Genomic DNA, 14,224 nt, shown 5'->3' with positions numbered 1-14,224 from the left:
TGAAAATTCTTTATAATCTAGTTAAAGTGAACAAATCCAACTACAATCAGTAAACTCTTCTTGAAACATTTAAGGCAATCAGTTACCATGCTTTTAATTTTCCTTTTAAAAATGATGGAGTATTGATAACATCTTGTTGTATAGTAAAAAATCAGAATGTATCTTCCCACTGAAAGAGGTCAAAATGGATTGTGCTAAATCCATGGTGTGTAAAAACCAGGCTCAATCATAAAACTGGAATTCACACTGTGTGATTCATTTCAATCAGCCACAGTCTAAAGTAATGCACAGATTAGTTACTAAAAAGGATTCCACTGAAAGATTAGTGAATTCTGAAAATGAATTCTGAAATCAAAATTTATACAAGGAAAAAAACCCAATAAAAACTATGTAGAGGCTCAGCTGTGACCAAAAAAGGCTAGCTTACAGTTTTCCTTAACACAGAACTTACTTTTTCACAGTAGCTCTGATAGTACTAAAAAGGGGTAGTCCTTTTGCACTGCCTTAGCTGAAACAAATTTGAATTTCACAAATTATTTACAAAATTATAAAGAGAAACACTGTTACAGACATTGTCATGCAGCACAGTTATACAGGTGCCAAAAGTTTTTCCTGATCAAAGAATACCTTTGATTTAGGCAGGGTAATGCATTTTCCCTTTTGCTGGCATACAGTGTGTTAAGGGCATGCTTCTTAGCAAAGGAAATGACATCCTACTGTGTCTTGCACAATAGATGGAGTACAGTTGCCAACCCATAAACAAGAGCTGATATTGCAATACCAAGTATTTTACAGAAAGTTCAAAAAAATTTGAGAATCTGGCTATAGTTTCTACAGTCAGGGTGATTGAGATTCTAGTGATTAGCTCCAGGATTTTTATACAACCATCTGTTTCTTTTTGTGAAATGATTATCTTGTAACAGCGGTCATTCTGCAAAATCCAATCAAAATCAAGAGGGAATAGAAAGCATATGTGTGCCACTGACTATGTGGTACTGCAGGAAAGCCTGCTGATTAGTTGCTTAATTTCTATGGAGTGAGTAATGGAAAGATAAAACAAGTATGTTCTTACTAGTTGTAAGAAACACCGTCTCTTTCATCTTACTGTGCACTATCAACTTTTCTTGTAGGAGGTGTGCTAAATATTCATGCTAAAAATACTGATGCCAAAATATGTATTTATAGAACATTTCAGTAAAAGAATAGAGAGAAGAAAGCTTAGATATGATGACATTGGAATTACAGCAGTGTCTGAGCATCAGGAGATCTGAATTCAGTTCCTAGCTCTGCCCTCAGAGTATCTGCATTACAAACATTTAATTTTACATACTTCAGCTCCCCATCTCCAGCACTGCTTCCTGTTTCATCCTATCCACCTGTTTCACCCATTTAGAATAAACTTTTTTTTCAGGGAATAGCTCTTAAGTATTTGGATAGTACTCATTTCATAGATGCCTCGGTGTTAAATAGACCTAATCCAACTTTACAATATTACAACCATGGAAAGAATAATTCACATCACAATAATAAAGGGATAAAGGCATAAAGAATCATAAAAGACCATTGGTGATTCATGCAGAAAGATGAAAGTTATTTGGAAAGCTCATACCAGAATTACCCTTAAGGATGGTGCAATTTGCTTTAGCCCCAACAAAGGAAGTCAAAGCAAAGTTTGCAATCAGCTTTTAACAATGGCAAGACCAGGTCTATGGAATTCAGACAGTTCATTCAGGCAAAGTTTAAATTAATATCAAAGGTTTGGTAGGTTGGATCAAATAAAACATTCATACTAATCTTTCTAGGATAGAAATTACTGGTTTTATTATGTATGAAATCGATAGTTCATGAATAACAAGAAATTAAAGCAGAGAGGTTTTTGAAATCTAATTTCTGACCTAAAATCTAATACATCATGTTATCAGTGATTATTTAAATGTAACAGGCATGACAAATATAAATACAAGCTCTAGTTCAGAGAATGATCTAAGGTGAACTGATAACCTCCACTTTTAGGAAAAAAAAGGTTGAAATCTGTTGGGAAGTTTGCCCTCATGTCTAGGAAGGGGGGAACTGTCAATTCCTACTATCCACAGTATTTAGAACACTATATCCCAAAGGATCGTATTCCTATTGCTCTCAAAACCAGAAAATATGAAGAAAATGAAGAGATACTTAAGGGCAGGGGGAAATGCAATCCATTATGAACGGTCAGGCCTGAAGGATACCTATCAACCTCTGTAGTTCCACCAGGGGACCATCAATCTTTGTACAAACTGTAGTATTACATTATGTTCTTACACAGTCCTTTATAACAGAAAATATAGGTGATGGTATCTTGCCTTGTGAATATGAAAATGGCCAAAACGCAACCCATGAATGACAATTTTCTTCTATGTTGCCTGGTCAGGGATCAGAAAATGCTGCTTGCCAAACCAGGTGGTTTTTTGATGCTGCCTCTTTACCTCAGTACTAATTGACATTGCTTCCCACAGCGAGCTGTGTGGCTGCATGTCTGCTGTCAATAATTCCCAATGATTGACTCCAATTTCTCACTGCTTGAAGTTGCACTTTCTTGTTCCCTCAAACGTTCTTTTGTTCTCAATGCCTGCATGTTCCCCAAACTGTGTGGTCTCTCCTTTATTTCACTCCAGCAGCTGCTTTGGCATTCTGTGTCTTCTGTTTCAGATACATGAGTGGCTCCACACATTTGTGTTGTGAATATCATGGCTTCAAACCCTGAAAGACTTTTATGTCCCCAAACGTTCCTGTTACAGATTTTATCCTGCCATCTGATGTGCAATATGGCCCACAGATGGTACAGATGAAACCACCCTACAAGCTGTAAATGTTGACAGTCAAAATAGAAAGTTAGAAGAAAACATATAATGAATGTTACTTCCTTTTCAAAAAAGCAAACCAAAAATAAGTCCAAATAAGAAAAGGGTTACTACATTAAAGCTACCAGAATAATACTCACTCATTCAGGAGATACCTCTAAGTAAAATTAAACAGTTTGAAATGTCAAGGGAAATCTAGACTGAAATTACTGGGATCAATTTAGATATAATTAAGTAATCTAGGTCAGAATGATAATATGTTATAGCAGGTATTCTACAGGAGCCTTGATATGCTTTTAAATCTCTCATGAAGTTTTAATGGTAATAATAAAGGCACTGTCTAAATCTGTCCAAGGTCACACACTGATATTGCTTAATTCCATTATATTTTGCAGAGTATCAACAGCATAGTTGACATATACAGCATACAAGTGGACATATTAGAAGGGCAGCCTAAACTCTTTCGCAGCTATCTACTTCAAAGCTTCCAGAAAAATTAAGTGTACAACTTAGAACAGGCAAAGTGGCAAAGCTTTAGGACTTGATCCTAAAGCCTGATCTGACTAGGCAACTTGTCTTCAATTCTGCTTTCAGCTAAATTTTTAGCTATCTATTGTTAAGGGTCATATTATTAGCAACTTTATAAATATACAGATACCGAGATAGTTAGGCTAATGGAGGTAGCATGTGTTCAGATAATCCACAGCTGAAGCCCAGCTCCAAGCACTTCAAGCATGTGAATAGTCCTGTCAAAGCCAACTGATTTAGCTATTTGTATAGATATAAATATTACATAATCTCAGAATCAAAGTAGCCAACAAACAAACTAGTTGCAAAGCTTTATTTGGGAGGTACCTTGTTTTTGAAAACAACTGTGACATGAGAACGTATGTAAGAAAGTTGGAAAGTTGAGAAGTACCAAAGTACTACAAAGAAGCACCAAAGAAGTTGGTAGGAAACCTACTTCCTTTGGTATTTCCTACCAAAGAAGTTGGTGGGGAAAAAGTGTGTATCCAGAAATATAAATTCATATGGATGCATAAAAGGCAGTGATGTATATGTGTTGCATAATCTGAGATGGCTTGAATATTCTTTCCTGGCAGGTTTGCTGTTGTCCTAGTTTCAGCTGGGATAGAGTTAACTGTCTTCCTAGTAGCTGGTACGGTGCTATGTTTTGAGTTCAGTATGTGAAGAATGTTGATAACACTGATGTTTTCAGCTGCTGCTAAGTAGTGTTTAGACTAATGTCAAGGATTTTTCAGCTTCTCATGCCCAGCCAGCGAGAAAGCTGGAGGGGCACAAGAAGTTGGCACAGGACACAGCCAGGGCAGCTGACCCAAACTGGCCAACAGGGTATTCCATACCATGTGACGTCCCATCTAGTATAGGAACTAGGAAGGGGGGGCGGGGGATCGCGGCTCGGGGACTAGCGGGGTGCCAGTAGGTGGGTAGTGAGCAATTGCACTGCACATCATTTGTACATTCCCATCCTTTTATTATTGCTGTTGTCATTTTATTAGTGTTATCATTATCATTATTAGTTTCTTCTTTTCTGTTCTATTAAACCGTTCTTATCTCAACCCGTGGGTTTTGCTTCTTTTTTTCCCGATTTTCTCCCCCATCCCACTGGGTGGGGGGGGAGTGAGTGAGTGGCTGTGTGGTGCTTAGTTGCTGGCTGGGGTTAAACCATGACAGCTATGAAGACTGCATAACGATACACCCCAACCTTTGGTCTCTAACTTATGTACACAGATACGCACACCCATTACTACACTTCTGCATCCCATCCAATGAAATGAAGTGCCAATCAGCATGTCATAAAAAATCATTGCTCCAATTAAAGTAAACCAAAACAGAACCTAATAGTGAAAACCTCCTTAGTGCCTATCAGAAGGAGTGTGATTAATGCAGAAAAAGGCTAACTTTGTTGAATGTTCAAAACCATCTACATTATCTATTAGACAGACCTCCGTTTCTCATTTCTGGACTGAGCAGCAGTACTGCAGTGCCACACCACTGCTGTGCCATCTCTACTTTCTCCAAGAGGTAGGGACAGTTTTTTTCCTGCCACTTTTTGATGGAAAGTCTCATTATCCGTGGTAACAAGAACACTCGCTAGGTTGCGGAACTTAATATTTTAGCCAGCAAATGCAAAAGAAAAGGATGTGAGGAAAGTACTGGACATCTTTTTCTCAATGTCACACCGCAGCAGGTTCCTGTCAAAGAAAACAAACAACACTACCACTTTTTTTGTCGCTATCACTTTTTTCTCAGCTGTTGAGGCAGAAAGATAGGACACCGCATAAGATTGAGCCCTATAGTCCTGACAGAAGAAAAGGGCTTTCTGAAAAGCCCTTAAGAAATATGCCTTTTGAAAAGTGAAAAGTGAAAAAGATAGGAGATGGTTCGTATGGTAGCTTAATCAAAGGTAAAAGGAAGAAAATGCAAAATGGAAAAGTGAAGAAGAGAGGAGATGGTTAGTATGGTACCTTAATCAGTCAAAGGGCAAAGGAAGAAAATGCAAAATCATTTTTCCCCAGTTCAATGGATATCCACCCTCAGAGCACCCTGCTGTATTTCTAGTCTCCTTCCCATGCTCCTGCTAAGTCCGACCTTCATCTTTACACACACTAAGAATCCAAACCCGCTGCTTCCCCACGCAGACTTGGGCTCCATTTACAGCTTTAGATGTTCCAGATCCTTCTGTTTCCATCCCCTCCAACGCACTCAGATCCCCTCATCTCCCTCATCTCTACCCGCCTTGCCTTGAGCTCTGTTCAGTTTAATCTCTGACACAAGTATGTGTACAGCGCCCTTCTCGAGTCCATCTCTGGCGTCCTCCTAGCACAGTAAACTCCTTCACCTTCTACTTTACCGCTCTTGCACTAGCTCCATTGCTAGCGAACCCTGAAACAAGACATGAGGTGACCCCTCCAACTTCAAACTGCCCAGAGCCCTGACGGGCCCGCACCGCGGGGCCGCCTCTTACAGGGGCAGTGCAGGAGGCGATCCCAGTACCTCCCCCGGCCGCCGAGCCACACCGGATTTCTGACAGGGTTTTGACGCTTCCCAGCTGCCTCCTTGGCTCCCCTCCGTGCAGGACCTCGTCCCTTCCCTCCCAGACTGGAAGCACCCCAGCTTGCTCTCTCCTCCCTCACCCGAGCCTCGACCGCCACGTCTCAGATCTCCCTGCCCTCCGCCTGCCTCCTCCACTAACCCGTGTCCAGCCCAGCGCCCGTTCCCGACCCATCACCTCAGTCCCCGCCACGACGCGGCCACCTCCCTTCCCAGCCCCGCCGTCCTGTCGCCCGGTGGACACCCCCTCACCTGAGCGCGGCACCGCCGCGGCCACCGCCCGCTCCCCTCGCCCGCCGCCCCCTCGACCCCTCTCCCTCCCCGCTGTCAGAGCAGGAGGGGCGGCACCTGCGGGTCCGCCCCATTCTCCTCCCCTCCCCTCCCTTCCCCTCCTCCCGGCGGAGAGAGAGACCGAGACCCGGAGGGAGACGGTGGCACCGAGCGGGACTGCCGAGCGCAGTTGCTCGGTGTGGGGGGAGGGAGGGAGGAGGGGAAAAAAAAAAAAAATTAAATTAAAAAAAAAATTGAGGGAGGAGTGGAAGGAGAGCGCTTCAACTTCTTCTCTCTCTGCCCAGCAAGGTAAGGGAGCGGCGAGGGGCGCCGGGCTTTACTTCGCTTTCTCGCCGGTTTCTGTGGAGGGCACAAAGGTAGCGGGTCGGGGCGGCAGCGGCGCCCCGCTCGCTGGGTCGCGCTCGGTGTCACTCACCCCGCGGAGCGCAGCACCGGGGGCGGCGGCGTGCCGCGGGCTGCCAGCGCCGCGGCTGGCTGCGGCCGTTGTCACTGGCGGGCTGCCGGTGCCCTCCCCCGGGTGGGTTCCAGCCCTTTGTTACCGTCCTTTCGGACCGGGGGGGGGGGAAATGACTCCGCACCGACGGGGCAAGGCGCGGGTGGGAGAGCCCTGGCCGGGCGGCTGGGGGAGCAAAGCAGCCAATGTGGGCGGGCGGGCGGCAAGCAGCAAAGCCCCGAGGAGCGGGGGGGAGGTGGTCGCGGGGGGGTGCAGGTGGTTCTGTTGGAGAGCGAGCGAGCGGGCGGGCGGCGAGCTCTGCCGCCTCGCGCTGCCATGCGGGCGGCCGCCGGCAGGGGGCTCGGCTGCCTCGCCCTCCGCGCCCGGCGGAGGCTTCGCCTGAGGCGGGGCAAGGGGAGCGGGGTTGGGGAGCGCCGGCGGTGGGTAGCCAGGGGCGGGGGGGGAGGTGTTGTTGGGAGGGCATTTCTGAACATGTGCCGGCTAGTTTTCTGGTTTTGAGGAGGGGAGAACGGGGCGCCGGGTATCCTTCCCGGGGCGGGGCGCGGGTGGGCCCTGTCCCTGTCGCGGAGGGGCGGCGGTGTCCGCTGGAGGCGCGGCAGCCCAACGGGCGGTAACGGTCGTGCTGGCGGGCACCGAGGGCAGGCTGCCGTCGCGGGCCCTGTCGCAGTCGGCCCTTCGGTGATTCTTTCACCGTGGTGACGGCCGATCGACAGGTCTTGTTTGCTGTTGTGAAGTAAAGGTAGAGGGGGGGAGAAACCGGCTGCGATGGACCTAGCGCCGGCTCTCCAAGGCAGCTCACAGGTTTATGAAGGGTCGCCCCGCCGCCCTCGGCAGCGGTTAGGTACCGCCGGGGTTCGGCCCTTCCCTCCCCAGCGCTTCCCCTTGCTCTCCTGAAATCTCCGAAAGGTGAAAACTTTGTTTAAACCGTAGGATTTTGGCCAACCCAGAGGGTGGGCCAAGGGTTGCTGTTTGTTTAGGCCCCAAGCCTGCAAATACTTACCTGTATTCTGAAATTTAAGAATTACCAATGGTCAGATGGGTTTAAAGCACAGGAGACTTTTTAAGTTACCTGGTGGAAAAATATCTCCCATGCCTACTGCTTGTGAGTATGTTTGCTTTAAATACCCTGACCTTTTTTACAGTTCCTTTTGGCTTTCTTTGAATTAGTGACTCTTATGACTTTTCCACTGGGCTATATTTTAAGTATTATTGAAATAATATTTCACATTTTTCATACTTTATTGATACCTTGTTACAAAGAGCTTTTTAAAACATTGAAATAAAAGGCTGCTGAAGAAGAAAGTGCTGTCTTATTTTCTGTCTAGGAATAACTGAATTTTTTTTTTTTTTTTTTTTTACAACTATTACTGTTGTTTAGAGCTGAGAGTGGAGCGAGTAGGTGCATATTTTAGTTGTGAATATAGTTGTGTATGTGACCTCTGAAAGGGCAGCTAAAGCTTTCTGCACTTCTAAATACTGTAATGAACTCTTAAGTTTGGTTTTTATAAAGGGATATCCCTTCTAAAGAAAAAGAAGGGTGGGTCTTCTATTGATTGAAAAGCTTAATACATATGCACCATTGGGATTAAAAGAAATTTCTGTGAAAATATTAAACCTTTTCCTGAAGAATTTATTTGTGAGTAGGACAAAAGCACTTATGGAGCTGGTGGATTAACTTTTTAAAATACCTTTAAATTCCTTTGCAAGGGAATAAGGATTTTGTGAGGATTCTCAGAGCTGTTGAGAAATGTTTATTTATTCCTTGTTTTACCACTTGTGGATTTTGAACACATGCATACTTTTCCTCATGTATTCTCAAGTATTCCAACAAAATGCTCCAGAAAGTCAATGAATAATGTTCAATATGTGCCAACCTCTTTAAAGAGTTGGGTTCCAAACCCTGAAGGTTTAGTTATACATCTGTTAGTAGGATAACAAATACAGTGTATGTTTTTGTTTATTATTGGTAGTGTTTGTGCAAAACAAATTTTTGGCTAAGGTGTTTAACAGAAAAGGAATTTAGTTATAAAAACCAATATGTACATACCAGGAATTTTTATTAGTTGGGTTTGGCTGTAAATAATGTAAGAATCAGAAATAGTGATGATTATTTGGTAAGGCAGTTTTGAAGCCCAGGATGTAATACTAAAGGAAATAAGCAGTAATAGGCAACCTGATTACTGAGCTTTTATTGGGATAATTAAAATATGTGAAGTTTCTTAAGATGTCATGAGGACATCACAGATGAAAGGAGGGGTGAGCTGACTATGTGAAAAGTTTGTCTAGAATGCAAAAAAGTACGTTTGGTTCAAGGTCTTCTTAAACACATAACTACTGGCATTGATATTTAGTGGTTCAACAAGTCATGTCCAAAGTATTTTGCAGATACAAGGAAGAAAAAAACTTTGTAGTGTAATTTAGGAGACTCTAATTAGTTGCTATGGAATATAGGGAATGAAACTATTTTTTAAGGGAAATCTGGAAAAATCTCTGTACTGTAAAATATACTCTTGGAAATCTTATTAATGATAGCTAAAAAAAAAAAAAAAGAAAGTTTGAATGCATTTCTCTATAATTTTCAGTGTTCCTAGGAAATTTCAAGTGGGCATAGAACTGTAAGGATTTTACTTTGAGCAGTGTAACCTTTTGTAGTATCTTTCATATTAAGCATTTTAGAGTGGTTTTTAAAAGTGCTATTATGCATTATATGGTTCTGTACCATATGTTTTGTATTTAATTCTTTGAATGACCACTGAAGTGCAGCCAACTTTGGGTGAATGTGGCAACTGTTAACTAGCGCTTAGCAACAGTGCACAATAATCAAGACGGGAAGTGAAGAAGAATACCATGTCTAATTGAAACTACAGGGGGCATTTAGGTAGGTAGGATGTAATTAACAAAACCTGGAGCTTGGACATGATATTAAGGCATCACATCTTTAGTCTTGTAAAAAGGATTGTGAAATGATTAATGTAAAAAACATTTCAAATTCTTGGTTTTATACCTCAGATGGATAGCCTCTTTGAGACATATGTGTTTTGCCTATTCTTGCATAATCATTTCTCACACATAATGCAGAAGACACATTTTCCTTTGCTTCTAAAACAGAATTGTGGGAAGGAGGACTGTTGAGAGGACTGACAAATGAAGGAGTAATAAGCCTTGACATTTTGACAATGATGTCTTTTAGAGAATTAGTCCCGTGAACTACAGTTCATTAGATATAGTAAGTGATTAAGATATCTCTAATATTCTGAAACAGGTAACAGTGGCAGTCATAAACCACTACGTTTTTACAATCAATGTGTTGTTATTTTCTCTACGAATCATCGACTTTCCCCATATCCTGTCTTGTCATGACATTCCTTAAAGTGTTGTGAAAAGTGTTGCTTATAAGAATATTTGTTCAAAACATTTTTGCCTAATATAGTTTCAGTTTCATTTTTGAAAAATTTCAAACCTGATCATTTTGTTTCATGCTGTATTCTGTGTGGAGATACATTCAAAGACCAATTTTATGTCTTGTATATCCCAAACGCATCTTGTTTCTAAGAACTCTGAAAATATCCTCATATAATAAGTAGAGAACTAGTAAATGAATTTTCAGTGAGTCATTACAGAGGCTCATTTGCAATGCTGAGCATGGCTAGTATAGCCCCTGTTAATGGATTCGAACTTGCAGGTAGGTAGTGAAGATGACCCAAAACCAAGGACCCCTGCTGTGAAGGTGCTTATAGTGGTGAACTACCCAGTAGCATTAGGCTCTTAATATTTTAATAGAATAATTAATGTTTTTATAATCCAAAAGAAAAAATGCAGAATATCTGTTGGAGGAACTTGTGGATGACAGAAATTTGGAACAGTGTTTATTCACAATGGGAACAGCCACACTTTGTTCACTGTTGTTGTTGGCTTGGATGTATCAAATAGATGTATGGAGCTCCTTATAGAAATGACAGGGTGGATTGATGGGCTGAGGCCAACTGTATGAGATTCAGCAAGGCTAAGGGCTGGGTCTTGCACTCAGGTCACAGCAACCCCATGCAGCACTACAGACTTGGGGAAGAGTGGCTGGAAAGCTGCCCAGCAGAGAAAGACCTGGGGGTGCTGGTTGGCAGCCGGCTGAATATGAGCCAGCAGTGTGCCCAGGTGGCCAAGAAGGCCAACGGCATCCTGGCCTGTATCAGAAATAGTGTGGCCAGCAGGAGCAGGGAGGTGATTGTCCCCCTGTACTGGGCACTGGTGAGGCTGCACCTCAAATGCTGTGTTCGGTTTTGGGCTCCCACTACAGGAAAGACACTGAGGTGCTGGAATGTGTCCAGAGAAGGGCAACGAAGCTGGTGAAGGATCTAGAGCACAAGTCTTAATGGGGAGTGGCTGAGGGAACTGGGTTTGTTTGGCCTGGAGAAAAGGAGGCTGAGGGGAGACCTTATCACTCTCTACAACTGCCTGAAAAGAGGTTGTAGCAAGGTGGGTGTTGGTCTCTTCTCCCAAGTAGCAAGTGATAGGACAAGAGGAAATGGCCTCAAGTTGTGGCAGGGGAGGTTTAGATTGGATATTAGGAAATTTCCTCACCAAAAGGGTTATCAAGCATTGGAACAGGCTGCCCAGGGAAGTGGTTGAGTCACCATCCCTGGAGGTATTTAAAAGACATGTAGAGGTGGCACTTAGGGACATGGTTTAGTGGGACTTGGCAGTGTTAGGTTAATGGTTGGATTTGATAATCTTAAAGGTCTTTTCCAACCTAAATGATCCTATGATTCTGTGATGCTAAAATGTAATTATTTTTGGTTTGGGTGACTCCTGAAGCCATGTCAGCTAGCTTCTGTTGTCTTACTCTGTCATATAGTAATGTCACAGCTTCTGTGAAATTCTTCTGGGACATGAGAGGCCATAGAGAATTGTAGAAATGACTGCTTTCATTGAAGTGTATTTAATGTAATTCTCACTGAGTTAGCATTTGAAGTTCCATGGCACTTCAGAGGTTTAATAAAAAAACCCCATATACCTGATCTGAAGATCTTGCAGCATGTATTGTCAAGTGCTTTCATTAATTTGCATTTAATGTTTAATTTTTTTATTCCAGTTATACTAAAGTAACTAATAAAATGTTTGTAAAATATAAAAGATGGGAAGAACTGTATGTTGTGACATAAAATCACCAATAGTGAGATGACAGGGAGCAGCCTGAGTCAGTATGACAAGATCTGATAGAAATCTTCAATTAATATTCCCCATGTAAGGTTTTAGAGAGGTTATTTTGAGGTAGCTTTTCAAACTGATGGAGCTATGAACAGCAAAACAGTGTGGGCAGACTTAAGATACTGTTACTTAAGAGATTACCAGACATCTGTCATAGTGGTTCCATGAACAAGCATGGAGTCACTAGTTTTATAAAATGCTGTGCAAAGATCCTTCTGTTCTGTCACCTACCTCCATCATAGTCCGTAATTAGCTCTTTTCAAGATTGTTGGCATGATCTGAGCAGAGCACTTTGAGGCAAGTGAAGAAGTTAGTTACTGAATGTAATGCAGTCTGAAACGCACTCTATTAATAGTGTTCGTTTTTTTTGTTTGTTTGTTTTCTTTTTTAAATGAGGACTCATCTGTGCATCTCACCAAAAGTAATAGGACTTCCCTGGAACATACAGTGTGAAGTTGTTAAGGTTAGTTACATGGATAACTGTTTTAAACTGATGCATTTAGGGTGGCAAATGCAATTAAACATTTTGCTAGTACCTCTGTCATTTTGTACTGAATTCTGCTGCATCTTCTTCTGCAGCACTGACTTCTCTGTTGAATGGAGTGTATACCACCAAAATTTCAGAGAAATCAGTAGCCTTCTTTGGAAGACAGTATAGGCTGCTGTTTTTCTCTAGAATCATACAGCATTTAAATTTGGCTTCATAAAGAAGTATTAGTGTGCATATGAAACGTTTTCCCTCTAACATTCTACATATTTGAGAGATGCTTCCCCCCTCCCTTTCTTTTATAACACTACCTCCAACTTCAAAACTTGCTTTCTTGTAGACTCTTGAGTCTCTAGACATAAGGAAACCTAAGGAGACTTTTTCTGGGAGTTTGATAATTTAATTATGCTAATTTGGTGGAATTCCCCCCTCCCCCCCCCACCCCGTTAATTCCAGCTGTCTTTTAAAAGGTAGAGATGGTTCATATGCAATCTTAATGACAATGCTCAGTGAGACTATGTGTACTCTTGAGTTGTATGGTCCCATCCTTGTGTTATCAGTCCAGTGTAATTAGTAGAGTGTTTGGCAATTGCTGTGTGCCTGATCCTCCGCAATCTTCCTAGTAAAGAGGAAACGACCACTTTTTAAAAACTGAAATGTGGCACAGCGTCCTTGGCTTAGTGAGATCTGAGCTCTTTGGAGCTTCCTCCACTGTATCTGCTTCAGAGAGATTTTGTAGTGGTAAGGAAGAGCCGTTGCAATAGCTGAGTTCACCTGCTTCTGATGCTGGAAGGAATCTGGGCAGCTACATCTTTACACTGGAGTCATTGGTGAAATAGGGATGTTCACAGCAGAGTTTCACAGTCGTTACTGTTGCCTACCCATGTTACAGATGTCTCAGGATGAAGAGCGTATGTGGCAAAACCTTATCTTGATGGCTGTCAGTTTGGGATTTGCAGAGACCAAAGTGCTCCATTCCCTGTCCTGAGCCTTGTGTCCTTCCAATGCTGGTAATAGTACTTTGTTGCTATTAGTTCTTTGCTGACTCTTGCCTTGATGATAAGGCGTTGGTTGTAACATGGTGATTTACAGTGTACGATTGCATCTCAGTCTTGCCATTCAGCAGATCATGCCATCTACTTTTACTGCTTTTGTTCCTGCCTCACTGACTATCTCCCTGTAGCTTGTCAGGAAGCCCCCCAAATTCTGTGCCCCTTTAGAGCCTTAGGTGGCTTTATTCTCCTTTCCTTTCACCATTTGCAGTCTACTTTGAGAACAACTGTTTCATAAAAGCAGCTTAATCTTGTAATTTCTTTAAACCACTTACATAGAATCAAAATCTTAGTGCAACTAGGTGATTCCTTTGAGAAGACTGGGAATTAGGTCTTGATTTTTACAGCTACAATGCCCTTCACTGCATCAAGAAAAGGGAAACAGCTTCCTGCCAGTTATGTTGTATGTAATATTTAAGAACATGGTGGTTTCCTAGTCTTATAAGAAATGCTTTCAAAAATTCATTTGTATAGATGAAATATTAAGACACTGTTGTTGTTACTCTTTCTAATCTTAATCTCTTAGAGAGAAAATTCTGGCTGTGAGAACAATAAGATATTAGGTGGATTAGCCAAGTGATCAGTACCAGCTCACAGTGGAGCAATTTTGAAGAAAACCTAAGGGGAGGGGAGGGAAAGGGCAAAGCCATCCAGGAAGACTTTAATGCCTTGGATAGAGGCACACAGAACTACTAATGGGGTATCTAAAAGCAGAAGTTCAGAGTGGAAAATGTGCATATCCTCACAGTCCCAATTGCAGCAGTTTCAGCAAACTTTGAAGTTTAGCTCTTGCCAATTTTTTTTTTTTTTTTATTAGGAGAGTCAT

The 14,224-nt window shown here is 42.3% G+C and overlaps 1 protein-coding gene across 6 annotated transcripts in view; it reads left to right on the top strand.

Annotated features, from left to right (window-relative positions):
• Positions 1 to 6,316: 6,316 nt before the first annotated feature.
• The window catches only part of GREB1L (GREB1 like retinoic acid receptor coactivator), a 145,412-nt gene continuing 137,504 nt past the window's right edge, over positions 6,317 to 14,224 (top strand). For all 6 annotated transcript variants that reach the window (XM_041122842.1, XM_030011979.1, XM_041122841.1 and 3 more), the window contains exon 1: positions 6,317 to 6,491. The gene's annotated coding sequence lies outside the window, so the exon portion shown is untranslated. The remainder of the gene's footprint in view (positions 6,492 to 14,224) is intronic.

Source organism: Aquila chrysaetos, chromosome 4 (assembly GCF_900496995.4).
Source record: "Aquila chrysaetos chrysaetos chromosome 4, bAquChr1.4, whole genome shotgun sequence".
NCBI lineage: Eukaryota > Metazoa > Chordata > Aves > Accipitriformes > Accipitridae > Aquila > Aquila chrysaetos.
The sequence above is the reverse complement of the archived record's forward strand: the minus strand, read 5'-3'. Positions and strand labels throughout refer to the sequence as shown.